The sequence below is a fragment of the Pelobates fuscus genome, chromosome 6 (assembly GCF_036172605.1).
Source record: "Pelobates fuscus isolate aPelFus1 chromosome 6, aPelFus1.pri, whole genome shotgun sequence".
NCBI classification, from domain to species: domain Eukaryota; kingdom Metazoa; phylum Chordata; class Amphibia; order Anura; family Pelobatidae; genus Pelobates; species Pelobates fuscus.
In genome coordinates, this window is record NC_086322.1 from 197764440 (window position 1) to 197780409 (window position 15970).

Genomic DNA, 15970 nt, shown 5'->3' on the forward strand with positions numbered 1-15970 from the left:
CAGGATGAATTAACATGAAGACCATACAAAGCAAACAGAGAAAGACCCTATAGTCTTCTTTGTACAAATAGGTCAGAGGGTGGTAATTAAAACCGTACCTACAGTTTCTGTACCGAATTCAGGCCCATTTAGGGCCTGAATTGCAAAATTCAAACATTGTTGAATAGCATGAACAATATGACTCCATATTCAGTCAGAAAGATTTTGTCCTACAAGGCCATTTGGACTTTAGTGAAAAAAACTGTAAGTTTATAGGATATAAAAAAATGGGGAAAAACATGTTTCTTTTCACATTTTTGCTTATAATTATTTTTAAATAACCAGAGCAACTAATAACAAGAGAGATGCATAATAACAAGAGAGATGCATGTATCATTCCTGATTGTTAAATGCCTCGTATGTCTAGCATCTAAAAAATGTTTTGGTAGTTAATGCTAACTCTATACCAACCTTCCTAATACCATACTAACCCTTCCCCTAACCCTATTTGTACACTATCTCTAGCCATATACCTGCTCTAACCTTAACAATACACTATTCCTAACTTTAAACCAGCATTAACTATAACCCATCCTTAACCCTTACCTTAACAATAACCCTACATAAACCCTATCCCTACCCTAACACTAATCCTACCATAACGATTACACAAACTCTAACACTAACCTTACCCCTAACCTAAACAATTAAACCTAAGGAAAGTCTCAGCTGATATCAGCAGATGGGTTTTGTAGTAAAAACAGTAGAAACCGTCTATTCTCAGCATTGCAAAAATATCCATGTAATGCTGAAAATCAGGCAGCTGGTGGTGGGCAGCTAGCAAAGTCCAGCACCAATCACAATCGAGATTTGTTCAGATCCTGGTTGTCTCCCTTGAGCACCGGCCAGCCCAAAATCACTGTGTATGAGTGTGATCGCCCAGCCATGGTGCTATGAATGGGTTTAATGGGTTTTATGCAGCACTCACATTGAGCACTAGATACAGCTCATCGGGCAGACTCATACAGTCACCTATTCATATGCACATATACTGATGCATACACACTTAATGTTTATTCTATTTGTTCTTCCAACGCTCCTTTACTTACTTTTGAAAAGTGCTGGAGTATGACCTCATCCCTGACATCATGTGGTTTGCTGTTGGGATCTCACTATATATATGGATTGCCCACCTCTCTGCAGCTCTGTACTAATTCAGGAGCTGGAGTGACATCACATCCTGGTTCCCAGCATCAGTACAATGTGAGCTGGGCAATCAGTACAGACAGATCTCAGCAGCTCCCTCTCTGTCTGCTATGCAGCGACAAGACATCCCTAAGTAGACACCAGCCACACAGCAATCCTGCCAGCAATGGAAAAAAAAAAGTACCACCATTTTCTTTTGATATTTTTTGTGGTAGCACAGCCTACCAAGCTGAGTCCAGTGCTAGTCATCCAAGGTCATGGGTTCAGTATAAGTAATTGTTTGTCAATCAGATCTTACAGGTTATTTGGCTTTTACTGCATTAGTGAAGGTGAAAGACATATGTTTTGGGTGCTGGAACTCAAAGGCTTTCTCCATCATGCTGATTAAATTGTCACTGAGCTGTGAAAGACGAACATGACAAATTAATGTATTCAATTTCATTTTACTTGGATTCCCTACCTGCAACTGTGATGGGAAACAGCATGAGGTAAAAGGAATATCCATTTGCATAAGTTCACAAACAAATGGAATAAAATCCCCAAATACTTTACTGAGGAAATCATAATACGCTGCTGTCTTTTTTTTTTCATGTTCGTACATGTGATGTACAACTATACTTTGTCTACAAATGCTTCTTTATTAATTTAACTTGTCAATCAATCCCGGGTAGATACTTCACTTTCTTAAACAACATTGCATCAATTCTACACTGAAACTAGACACCAGATTAGCTGTACACTACAAGATACATGGCACCCTGGTTCAAATTCTACAGTTGTATGCCAAATATATGTTGTTGTATATACCTAGTTTGCTCATGGAACTATGTGAATTGTTCAGATTATTTACATGACAGAAAAAACAATGCTGGAGGCAAAATAGTTCATTCCCATGTGATTTTCTATCCTACAATCACTGTACACAGGTTTTATGAAGAGCTTGTTTGCCCTCACCAAACATATGGCAAATAGACGTTTGAATTCAAAGGATGAAATGCAACATTTTGGCAACATTACTTAAAAGTCTATTCACTATATTAGGGGGCAGCAACCTATAGCACGTGTGCCGTGCATGGCACTCGAGGTTTTGCTCGGCACTCATGGCTGCAACAGACAAACAGGCTCTGAATCATCAGGAGTCCTAATGGGACTTTAGATATCTGCTAATGCAAACCAAGCGGTAATTGCAGGTGGAGAGCGACAATCTTGAGTCTATATTTGCAGCACTTAGAAGAAGTGACTTAGGATCACTTCCTCACAGTACTTGTGAACAAAAAATCTGCACTGGAGTAGAGCAACCTGTTCCTGCCCCTGACCTGTACGTGGCTAGCCCGGTCCCCACTGGACACCAGGGATGCCACACGCACCCTCCAAAATATACACAGAGCTGCAGAATAAGCCAACTCCTCATAGAAATAATACAAAAAAAACACACCAGCACAGTACCTACAAACATCAGAACTATGTAACTATGTAACTGTACACAGTACCACGAACAATAGCAGCCCACATATACACAAACACAATGCTGCAAAGCAACTGTGGCACCCATGAATAACGCAAGCAGAATACTGGAACATACACATCTCAATTTGACTTGTATAATTTATACTAAATTAGCTGTGATGGAATTGTATTTTTCTATGTCTTTCAAGTTAGTTGTTAAAGCAGCTCTGTCATGGGCAATGGTATTTTTGTATCCTCTCACTTGTAACTTCACTGCCGGTCCCCGCCCTGTAAATTTCAAATTTAAGGTCAAAAGAGCTAAACCGGAACACTTCTCTAATTCAGCTGTGCTTCCAGCTCAGCTTCTTTGTCCTTAAATTTAAAATTCACTTTGGAAAGTTATTATTCACGTAAGGGTTATTACAAAATAGTTAATGCCATGTAGTCTTATTTATAACAAAACAAAACACTGTGCTCTCTATGAAATATATTTTGCCTAATTTGAAAATTATTAAGATTTGTATACACATTTTTCATTAGTTGGCTATTATTGGAGTCTAGAGCACACAAGCTTAAATAAGGATATAAATGTAAACCATTTATTGGTTACCATTTGTACTAAACTAAAAGGAATGTCTGATTAAAACAGTTTTTCAGATTTTTATTTCAGTTTTTAATAATTTCCCTAGATCCTGATGAATATGATATTCCTGTTCTAAGTGGGAACACACAACACTTGTATTGGCATCCATTTGCATACCTCTCAACAAGAGCTTAAATTATTGGCTGGTCAGATTGACATGAATGCACATCAGGCTGCCTGACAATCATGTAAGGCCACTCCACTGAGAGCAGACCCTGCAGTAAGTACAGTTTCAGTGCTCTCTGTAGGGTCCTGGTGCCCTGAACATAGTGCCCTGATGCACTTGTGCTGTGCTTGTTGGGTAAAGTTTCCAGGTGTCACCAAACACAGGACACCAGGGAACTAAGTCAGGATATTAGGATATGACATTAAAAGCATGACAGTCCCGACAAAATTGGAGTGGTTGGAAGTCTTGATTACGTGTTTCAACTCAGGGGTTGAAAACCACAGTTCTAGATTGATCTACTACATGTATAAAATATGCATACATTTTATTAGTACACATATATATATTTTTTTTAGTACACATGCTGAATTTTACCACATGACAGGAGGCTTCATATTTTGCATTAACTCTCTTTACTAACTCCACATAGCAGTAAAGAAAAGGAGTGAAAACATTAACCAATCAAAAAATAGTAGGAGGTATAGTATTCACAGTGATGAGGCTCCTCCCCCTCTTTCTTTACTGCTCCATCAGCAGACAGGTCAGAGTTTCAGGCTCTTCCCTTTATATAGATTGTATTTTCTATGTTGTATGCTAATATTCGATTTCCTTATTCTGTTTCTTCTGGGAATCTTCTCCCTTTCTATCCTGGGGGGTTTCCCCCTTTTTTATTTTACGTTTATTTTACGTTTATTATATCTCTTTGTATATGTGTTTTATGGTAAACTTTTCCCCTCAGGATACCTCTGTTTTCATTCCCCTTCGTTTCGCTGGCTTCCCAGCTTGCTTCCCCTCAGGGTAACGCTCACCCTGTCCCTAGCACTCCCTCGCGGCTCACCAGCCGCTTTCTGTTTCGCCGACACACCGGGAAACTTTTTTCCCGTTTTTTTTCCGGCGGCCATCTTGGATCTCGCGTCTCGCGAGATTCACGGCCGCCATTTTGGGAGTCCCACGATCTCCGCAGTGTCGGCCTGCAGAGCTCATCCGATCGTCCATATCCTTTCGGCTACTCTTTTTGTTACTAGGCAGGGGTCACTGAAGTTTTCCGGTAGGATAAAGAGGCTGCTGGCCCTTCCTCAGTGGTGAGTCCACTGTTATTATTCCTATTCCTACTCACTGACCGGTGGATTTTGTGCCACCTTCTATTACAACAGGGTGAAGCCCTTAATGCACTGCTGCCTTCAGGTGGATTTCGTGCCACCTACATATATGTATATGTTACAGGGGCATCCCAACCCCATATTAATGTCATATTAGGTGGATTTCGTGCCATCCTCTCAGTTATCATACATATATTTCTGGGTGCGGCCCAGCAAGAAAAACCCAATTTACCCTGCTGGGGTTTCGGGTACTTTTACTTGTACCTACACTACATCACACCCTGCTGGGGTGTTATTACCGATTTTATTATACTTTTGAGTGCATATTATATCAACTGACCCCTAGCCCATCTACCCTGTGCCAACACCATAACCACTATGGAAACATCCCAAACCCCTGCGGACTTCCAGTCCATGATTGCAGAAGCCATCTCCGCCTCTATGGAGAAAGCGCTGTCCAGAGTCATGTCGGCATCTACCGACAAACCCAAAAAGGCCACGCTCACACTACCTCAAGACGAGGACTCTGAGGCCTCAGAGTCACACGTACTGGGGGACCCACGCCCCGCCAAACGTCTCTGGAAAGGCGAGAAAGCGGGCGATACACCAGCCAAGGGTAAAGCACCCAAACGCCATAGACCAGCCCCACCCACACCTGCCCACTACTCCTCGGATGAGGGGGAAGAACACACACATTCTATGGCCGTACTGGACGTGTGGCAGGCCGCGGACTCTGATCCGCAAGATGATAATTGGGACTCGGACTCCGGCTCCCATACGGGCCTCCTACGAGGCACCTTCATGGAGCACAGTCAGCTACCAGACGACCTCGCACCTACCCAGGAAGACGAGGCCATCCTAGACCCCACAGGGCAACGTCTGTTTGACCCTCGCAATATCCGCCACCCACGCTCCGGGGACTGGACACCCCCCGACCACCTCTCCCAATTTATGCACCGCTGGCTTCGCAAACCTCTGGATAAAACGGTGCGCAACCGTCTACGCTCGGAATGCCCACGTCCCTCACTTCCCGACCACGTCACTCAAACCCCGGAGTTTGACCAGGTGATGAACACCTTTATGTCCCGAGGTGGCCGTGACCCCCGACGGGGCGTGGAGAAGGGATTCCACGGGGTCCAAGACAAACTGCTGGACGCCATCGGCCCGCTCTCCCGCATACTTTACCTAGCAGATGATGCTTTCACTAGGGCCGATCAATTTGACTCTAGCATGGTCAAAGAATGGGCACATGACATCAGAGAATGGGCACAAAGGTGCTTCTGTTTCGTTGGCAATACCAACGTAGCACTCTCCTCTGAGAGGCGCAAGGCAGCCTTACTCCGTATTGATGGAAAACTTGTGGAATTGGGCACCAAAGAACTGGGACCGTTGGCACAGGGCAAACTATTTGGGGAACCCTTCTTAAAAGAGCTGAACAAACACGTCAATATTTTTACGTCCCTGAATAAGGCTCAGACATCCATGAAGCGAGTCTTCAGAGGTTACCCCAGTCGGGGTGTTTTTGGACGGGCTGGCCGCTACAGGGGCCGCGCAGCCAGCCGATTCTGGCCTTCTGGCCCCCGATCACACAGACCACAACCCTTCTACCCAGAAGTGGGCTCCAGACAACCCTTCTCCTATACCCGAGGAGCAGACCGAGGCCGAGGACCTCGTAACCGTGGCAGAGCACGCTTCCCCACAGGTAAGCAACATCATGCCTCTTATTTCACTTTCCCCTTATACCGCAGGCCGTATTGCTCTGTCTTTTCAGAAATGGATAACCATCTCCACGGACGCATGGATCCTCCAAACAGTTCGGGGCTACGTCATCGACTTCGTAGAACCCCCCTACCAGCTCACTCCTCCGCACCCCATTCAATGCTCCCAGGAGGACCGCCGTCTGATCGACGACGAACTACGAGAGCTCCAAACGAAAGGGGCGATAGAACCGGCTCACGACGAACAGGGTTTCTTCAGCAACATTTTCCTAGTAAAAAAGAAATCTGGAGAGCTCCGTCCAGTTATAAATTTGAAGGGACTCAACGCCTTTGTGGTGTACAGGCACTTCAAGATGGAGGGCATCCATCTTCTGAGAGATCTTCTACAAGACAGGGACTGGTTTACGAGGCTAGACCTCAAGGACGCTTACCTGTCGGTTCCCGTCCACACATCTTGCCGTCAATTCCTCAGATTCCTATGGCAAAACCAACCCTGGCAGTTCACATGCCTCCCTTTCGGCCTCAGCTCAGCACCGTGGTGCTTCACAAAGCTTCTCAAACCAGTTGTGTCACGACTACGAACACAAGGAATTCGGTGCATTATATACCTGGACGACCTGCTACTGTTCTCCTCAGACAGGTACAGTCTAATGCAACACACACGATATACCATTCAACTCCTGACGTCCCTAGGCTTCGTGGTAAATTACCAAAAATCGGAACTATCCCCAACTCAGACGATACAGTTCCTGGGCTTCGAGATAGACTCCAGGACCAGCACCTTACGACTCCCGGTCTCCAAGATCACAGCCATCAAGAAGGAACTACGCAGGGTCATCCGCTGCCACACCATTCCCCTCCGCACCCTAGCTCGGATCGTGGGCCTACTGTCCGCATCGATTCAGGCAATCTTCCCAGGCCCACTACACTACAGGGCGATGCAACATCTCAAGGCCTCCTTCCTCCGTCAGAACCCCTCCTACGACCAGAACATTCCGGTAACGGAAGAAATCAAGGAAGAACTAGGATGGTGGTTGGACAGCATGGAAGCTTGGAACGGCCGAGCCATCTTCGGGAATTCTCCCGACATCGTTCTGGAATCAGACGCCAGCCTTTGGGGCTGGGGCGCCACAGGCGAGGGCGGATCGACAGGAGGCACTTGGACTTCACAAGAAACCAACCTCCACATCAACTGCCTAGAACTCCTGGCGGTGTCGTTTGCGATCCGCAGCTTGGCGAAGGACCGCACGGACTGCTGCATCCTCCTCCGGATGGACAATGTCTCAGCGGTCCGCTACATCAATCGCCTGGGAGGAGCGCGATCCAGACTCCTATCAAATATCACGAAGGACATCTTCGAATTTTGTCTACCCCGGAGAATCTCCCTGATGGCAGAATACCTCCCGGGAGACACGAACCTGACAGCGGACTGGCGGGACAGCAGCGACTGGAGACTGGACCCAGCGATCTTCCAACGTCTTTCGGCCAGGAGGGGTCCCCTCCACCTAGACCTCTTTGCTTCACGCAACAACAGGCAGACAGACGAGTACTTCAGCTGGCTCCCAGATCCAGGGAGCAAGGCAGTAGATGCATTTCTACAACCTTGGCCACCCACGGGGGCGTATGCCTTTCCCCCATTCGCCATGGTGGCAAGGACGATGCAATACCTGAAGACCCAACGCGGGTCCCTGCTCCTCATCTCGCCCCTATGGCCGGGTCAACCATGGTTTCCGGATCTTCTGGCAGCAGCCTACAAGGATCCTCTCCTCATACCGTCCTACCCGACACTCCTTACGGACCCCAAAGGGAACCAACATCCGCTCATCCTGGAAGGCCGTCTCACGCTGATGGCTTGGACACTTTCAGGGGAGCCTGGCAAACCGAAGACTTATCGCAAACGTCTCGAGACCTCCTCTGGGACTCATGGGCACCAGGAACCAGACGATGTTACCTATCAGCATGGAACTCCTGGTCTACTTGGTGCAGTGAACGGAATTTCGATCCCTTTACGGCACCTATAACGGCCATCTTGAATTTCCTCTCGCACCTCTTCTCCACGGGCCGATCTTATCGATCCCTCAACGTCATACGTTCCGCAATTTCGGCAGCACACGTTCCGTCCCAGGGGATCCCCGTTGGAAAAGACCCACTGGTATGCCGTCTTCTCAGGGGCATCAGACTACAGAGGCCTCCAAGACCCAAATATTCCCGACTTTGGGACGTTGAGATCGTTCTACAATTCCTTAGGGACTGGCCGGACAACAACAGACTCTCGCTACGACAGCTATCAGCTAAACTGACACTTCTACTTTGTTTGGTTTCTTTCCGCAGAGTCTCGGACGTACGAGCATTCGACATTGATGCCTTTTCGGTCTCCCCAGAGGGAGTTACCTTCCAAATTTCACGCCGTACGAAATCCGATTCCACATCAGTCTTCTACCCTTTTTTCCCTACAGAACCGCTCCTCTGCGTGGTGTCCACCCTACATCGGTACGTGGAAGTCACGTCCCGATTGCGGGTCTCACCCTCGGGCCAACTCTTGGTGTCCTACGTTAGTCCACACGTACCAGTCTCTACCACCACCTTGGCCAGGTGGGTAAGATGGATTCTCTCTCTGGCGGGCGTCGAGGAGACCTTCGGAGCCCACTCCGTCCGGGGTGCGGCGGCCTCATCAGCCTTCTCCGCAGGCGCGTCCCTGGCGGACATCCTACGTGCCGCAGATTGGTCACGAGAATCTACCTTTCGGACCTTCTATTTCCGCCCGAACCCGGGGGCAACCACGTCTCTCCTGTTTCAGCGTTAAAAATGCAAAATATGAAGCCTCCTGTCATGTGGTAAAATTGAAGATTATGCTAGCGCTAGTGTACTTATAATCTTAATTTTAATAATGACAGGAGGCGAGTATTTTCCCACCCTCCACACCCTGGAGGAAGGAGATTCTATGTAAGTATACCTATACTCAGAAGGATGAGATCTCATGTAAGTATACCTATAGTCTGTATATTCCTTCCTTTTGCTCTGTCTTCTTACTCAGCTTATTTTAATCGAATTTGTACTTTGTTTAGATACAGCTTGTGTTGCCTAATCATCGTCTTACTTAGACTAATTTTAAACATTCTTTAGTGGAATCTGTGTTGGGTTTATTACATCACTGCAACCAGTTACCAGACCGGTTCCTAACCCTTTTCACGCTCTTTTCCAGCATAACTTCAAGACGTTACAGCTTACGTTCAGGATGGACATGTTTGGGCCTCCCTTCAACTGCCAGGACTTCGCATTTGGGAAAGTCACCCGTTGGTGCACGTTTGGACCATCCTCTAACTGCTAGGACTTCGCACTTTGGACAGTCACCCGTTGGTGCATGTTTCAAGACTTTTTTCCGTTTCTTTTAATATTTTATATGTCTTTGATGTCGCTTGGAAAGAGGGGGAGGAGCCTCATCACTGTGAATACTATACCTCCTACTATTTTTTGATTGGTTAATGTTTTCACTCCTTTTCTTTACTGCTATGTGGAGTTAGTAAAGAGAGTTAATGCAAAATACTCGCCTCCTGTCATTATTAAAATTAAGATTATAAGTACACTAGCGCTAGCATAATCTTCAATTATCTCTAATACCAAACTGCAGACCCAGTTCCTGGCAGCCAAGGCCCTTGATCTCATCGATGTCTTTAAAATGAGCATGAATCATTTGGGACCACAGAACCTATTTAAAATATTCTGAAAGCTAATTAATTTGATATTTGTTAACGATTATTAAAAGGATAATGATAATGCTGCTAATGCTGATTGTATTGTATAGTAATGAGATGTTTTATGGTGTATACAAATATTAGTATTACACATTTTACACAGGGCACCTGGGGCATATTAATCATACGCTTGGTGAACAATCTTCATCGACTTGTCCTTCTCTGGACTTATACCTCCCCTGCAAACTCTATTTGTATGTGGCTAATTTAGATTCTCTATGTGATTACTGTCTAAGTGATTACTGTTTGAGAAAACCAGCAGACAAGATTTTCACCACATTGATCTCTGTCGGCATGGCGACAATAAGCATTCTGTAGTGTATAGTGTTACAGATGTAGCTAGAAATTGATAAAGATCACTCTGTTGTGATGCGTGATCATGAGCTCATAATGCTGTGTATTAATGCTGGTCTGTACTGTTGGTAATGCCTGTGTTTGTGTGGTAGGAGAGTGATTAATCATAGTTCATATTGGTGTACAGCAGAGATGGGTTAAGCAAAGCTCTGTGTGAAAGGAATAATTTGCAGAATTAGCTTTGTAGCTCAGCTGGTTTGTGTAATGCCACTGAGAGATCACATTGGGCTCAACCCCACATTAATTGACACTTAAATGTAAGGTTGATATTGATCAGAAATTATCCAACTCTGTATATCAGAAACATATAAATAATTACATTATTTATTGTATGTGTTGCTATAAACCCTTTCCAGAAAATGTTACATACATCCCATATTTTTAGACAGTCCTGATATGCAACTGGGCCATAATTTTTACATTCACATACATATGTTATGTCCAATATTGCATGTCTAAATTATCTAAATTATACTTGTTTTAGTACATATATAAGTTTCAAATATATTTATATAAGTAGTGAAATACACATTGTTCCATATTACATTTAAAAATGGAGATAATGGTGAATGCAGTTTGGATTCCTCAATTCCCGTGATTTGAAAAGAGCTCCACTCACACTAATACTTCAACCTGAATGCCCAGTCTGGTCAATTACTGTTTTGTAGATTTTAATCTTATCAATAAGATGCCTATGAAATGTTAAAGTTTTAGTGATACTGCAATGTTTACATTGTAAGGCTAAAAACACATCTTGTGGCTGTCTGACAGCTACTTGATGATGCTTTTACACCCATAATCGAGTTAAACTCTATTCTTTGAATTTCAGTGTCCTCATGCATTACAAGAAGGCATTAAATATCCTATATGCACAATGCCTGCAAATCTGATGCTCCTCATAGAGAAGTATTGGGTGTAATGGTTCTCTAAGAAGCATTTTGGTGCATGTGCTTCTCATCCACAATGCTGCTCCATAAAAAGAATTTAATTAATGGGTCGAGAAGATGAAGAGAAGTAAGCAGGCAAGAAGAAAAAATGGGAGGAGCGGTGGCCAACGGTAAAACCTGTGGCTCAGCACTGGGAGAAAATGGATATTTAGAATACTTTCTTTTAACATAAAGGTGGGCTGATGGTCATTTAGAAGGCAGTAAACTAATTAAATAATAAGTAGCAAATAGATAAAATACATGAATAGATTATTATACCCGTTTCCTCACTAAAGTCACATTAGCATTGTACTATACTGTATACAAAACAGAATGCTAACATCCTATCTTATAAAGGCTGCTAGGGAGTCACATTTAACTGTAAACTAAAAAAGATAAATGTGCTTGCTTTCAATATATAAATATACATAAAAAAAAAGATATAGCCACCCAGGACATACTTAAAAATGAGAGAAATCTCAATGTATCCTTCCTGGTTAAGATATTTAATAAATAAAAAAATAAAAAAAATACCCACTCATTGTAAACTTCTGGTTGATAGTACAGTTTTTTAGCTGCTCTGTCTTGATAAAGGCTATGACGGCTCCATCTATGGAGACAGGTGAGCAAGATCAGATTCGATTCTAGTTGGAGTTGGAGTTTGTACAGTGTTTGGCAAACCCTAATTATCTTAATTTTCTAGCACAAAGAGGATACTTTAAAGACAAGGCATTTGTGAATTATCTGAAATATCTACTGTATTGGAAGGATCAGAATATGCTTGCACATGTTAGAATTGCTGCAGTATGAACACTTCCGCAAGTAGCTGGTGAACGCCCCGTGCGCCAAGTTTATTGACGAGCAACAGATTCAGCATTGGCAGCACCACTGCCGCAAACACTTGAGGCTTCAGCAGGCCCTGGCTGAACAGCAGTTGCAGAATAACACTATTGGCAAATGATGTACCATGCCTTTTGGCAGAAGTGGAACTTTATACTTTGCCATACTGCTGTCCAGGATCCCAATAAATCAGTGGACAATGTAGTAATCTGACATGGCATTGCCTGACAGCTACTTTAGATACATGCGATGCGAGTGAAGTTCCATCTATGCAATGGGACACCTACATTTGCAATAAAAGGCTATTGCATCACAACTTGAATTCCTTTTAAAGACCTATGACAACATAGCTAATCATAAATTAATTATCAGAAGCTGAAGAACAATGTGAGGCTATTTGCCTTTGTAGACTTTTTTTCATATGTTAATGTTCTTTTATATTAGTGGTTTTGATTTTAGCTCACTGAATACTTCAGGATTGTACATAGTCATTTTATATCACAGTGTGTTTAAGAGATGTTGACAACCTTAAGTTAAAGTTGGTGAATATTGTGACAGGAAATACAGTTCATGGCTTCTCTATGATATTCTAGGCTTAGAATATCTATTCAAATGGAGTTCTGTTAATATCACTTGTCATATAAAACACTTTCTTTCGAAAATAAACAAATAAAAATAAATAAATAAATAAATCTATAATGTATGTATAGCTCATATTTTCTAGTTCCTATTGACCAAACGGATTCATTTTCTGTAGTAAATTATGGAATGGAACAAGATGACACATAATAGTTTTAGATGATTTCTGGTAAAATAAAATGTTGTGACTTTTGGCACTAGCATTTAATTTAATTATCTTGATGTGTTCGGTTTAATTGTCAAACAGCAATAAACATTATGGCAGGGTGTGCCTATGTTTCCAAAATACGGCAGTGATCCAGAGTCTCATAGCATTCCAGTTTGCAAAATTGAAGACCTTTTCAAATTCAACTCAGATAAATGTTCTCCTTCTTGCTTACTTGTGTACCAGAAATATTGACCCGTAAAAAGCAAACGACTACCGTTTCAAATAATTGCCCATTTCCAAAGGCCAGGAGTTTGATTGCTGACACATCTAAGCAGACATCCAGCCAATAGACTCACTGTGAGAAAGTGACTAGATTAATGATCTCATTATAATTCATTAAAGACTAGTGAGAGGATGGATGCCTAGTTTAATTAGTTTTATTACTGTAGGAAATTGTTTCATAAACCAAGCTCATCACCAGGCATGACTTAGAAAACATTAAAGTGGTAATCAGACATGATGAGGACATTTTCATTCGAAAATATGGCTAAAGGCACCTATCATGTGTTGGAGGCTATTGTGGAGATGATGAACACGACAGAGCATTATATATAAAACAAATGTCATCTTAACTAATTATGAAAAAAGCACGATGATGGTTATAGAGATTAGGGAAGAGCTGACATAGCACAAAACATGCAATCTCTGCAGTAACGGTTTAAAGGAAGAGAACGTCTGGCCTTCGAATTTAAATCAGCACAATATATTAATACCACAAAGTGACACAAACAGTGTGTTAATGCTGTAAGAAAAAGCTATATGAAAGAAAAGAAAATAATTACGACACAGTGAATGTTTGAACAAATTAATGCTATGCATATGGTTTGTGCCTGCGGACATTTTTGCAAGTGGGTAAATACAATATCAAAGTCATATCCATCTCAGTTACTCCATGGAACCCTACAGATCCCTTGTCCTTCCCTTGCCTCTTACCATCAACTGTCCCGCATTGACATGAAATATCTTCGAGGTTAGATGAACATTCATTTTCTGCCAGTGATAGAGTTCACAAAATAGCTGGAACAAATTTCCAGTCACTGTGCTGGTCAAGTGTTGCTCATTACAACATGGTCCGAGTGTTTTAAAAAGATGGGTGGGCAAACAGTAGATCCCCAGAGGTCATTGAACTGCAAGATCCATGATGCTTTATCATTCTAAGGGCCGGCAATTAATAATAGCAGTTGATGTTCTGGTACATCTGGGGATCTATCTTTTGCCAAACCTTAGCTCAGAGGTTATTTCTCTCTCTTGGCTCATAACAATTAAACAAGCTTAACCCCTTTGCAAATCTATCACCTAAATTCTAATTAATATAAACATTTATCTACTGCTTCCCTAAGCATGTTAAATCATTCGGTAATTAACTAAATTTAGATTGCTTTGTTTCTCTTGAAAAGCAGCAACAAGACCTTCATATTTAATTCAGGAAATATGATTCGTATGTTAAATACTAACATTTAGCTAGCAAATTGCTTGCAGTGCAGTGCCTAAATGTTCAGTAATTTGAAAGTAACTACAACGGGGACTCAATTCTGTGGTTAAACAAGTTAATGTCAAGTTGCTGCCGAGTTCAGCAGCTCAAAGCAGCTGTCAATGGAATCTTATGTGAACTTGGCAGGGTATCAAGTGCCAAGAGACATAAACCAGCCAATTACAGCTGTCAGGTTCATCAAGATGGAATCCAACTTTACCTTAGAGACTACCCAAGAGGATAATTGTTGCTTGAGACACAAAGACAAACTTCAAACTTTAACTTCCTTATTTTATTATTAACAGACTTTACTTTTCTTAGAATTTGTATGTACATATGCATTTATTGAAAATCTATCTAAAGATAAATGGTTTCCAAAATGGAAACTTTATTTCTGCATTTTGGCCCAATAGGAACTATCAGAACTATTATAAAAAAAAAAAAAATAATAATATTTGAATTTATATAAACAAAACAAGTGCAGACAGTACGATTCTAAAGGTAAACTAGCTAATAAAAGACAGCAATGATTTAAACCATTAAAATATGATGGATTAAATGAGAATGTGGGTGTTAACGATTATGGTGATTAAAACAATGTTAAAAAAAAAAAATTAAAAAGGCAGATGGAGAAATATAATAAAATTCTAGAAAAGAGCAAACTTTCACAAACTGTGCTAAACTATGCACTTTAGCGTATAAATAAGGTAAGATACTCACTGACAGGTCAGATGAGTATCTTATCAGAAATGCGATTCCCTGCTAGACATATGCTGGGATTGATAGATACAGGTTTTTGAGTAATAATGAAATATCACCTACCATGGTCAAACATACTGAAGATCCCATGTTTGCAAAGAGTTTTCTTTTAACATTTTATTAAACATTAGCAAATTACATCTCTATTCAGTTCAGACAAGACAAAGCCAAGTCAAACATTGCTAATGAAGAGACAAAATAGAAAGATAGTCTCATGTTCCTCTTCTCTGTATGCTGAATGCCATATGCAGAGTTTATAACACTAATAGACAGGGAAGTAAGATGGATGCACACAGATGAAGGACAAAAGGGTTTGGATTTCAACATCTGATTTTATTTTTCTCAACTCACACAAACATATGTGTTAAATATGGGGATTAGTGAGCATAATATGAAAAATGCTGGGAAGTTGCATTTTAAATATGTTGGGCTGGGTTATTTTAGCAGAGTATGGAATTACTATGCATACTAAATAGCAATTCCTCCATTGAAGTCGGTCGTTAAAATTCTATTAAGTAAGTAGAGCAACCCCTTACTAGTCTAAGATAAGTCAGTCAATAGAAATAGCACGCATAGAAAGTAAGAGGTGTATATTCATTCTTGAGAACAGTACAATATATAGTGTGAATGAGGTGTACAATTCTGTGTGTATATAGTTAATATGGGGTGGGTCAAAATTCAGAGTAGGATTTGACAGGTAAATAACTTAATTGTTAGTAGTTATTATTTTTGTTGCAGGTATATATTATAACTGAGTCGTGGG

General features: G+C 42.0%; 1 protein-coding gene and 1 pseudogene across 1 annotated transcript in view; one reads left to right on the forward strand and one right to left on the reverse strand.

Annotated features, from left to right (window-relative positions):
• Window positions 1-15970, reverse strand: part of CCSER1 (coiled-coil serine rich protein 1) — a 964914-nt gene that overhangs the window by 171310 nt on the left and 777634 nt on the right. The window lies entirely within an intron of this gene.
• LOC134615566 (mediator of RNA polymerase II transcription subunit 31-like) lies at window positions 11888-12512 on the forward strand (annotated as a pseudogene).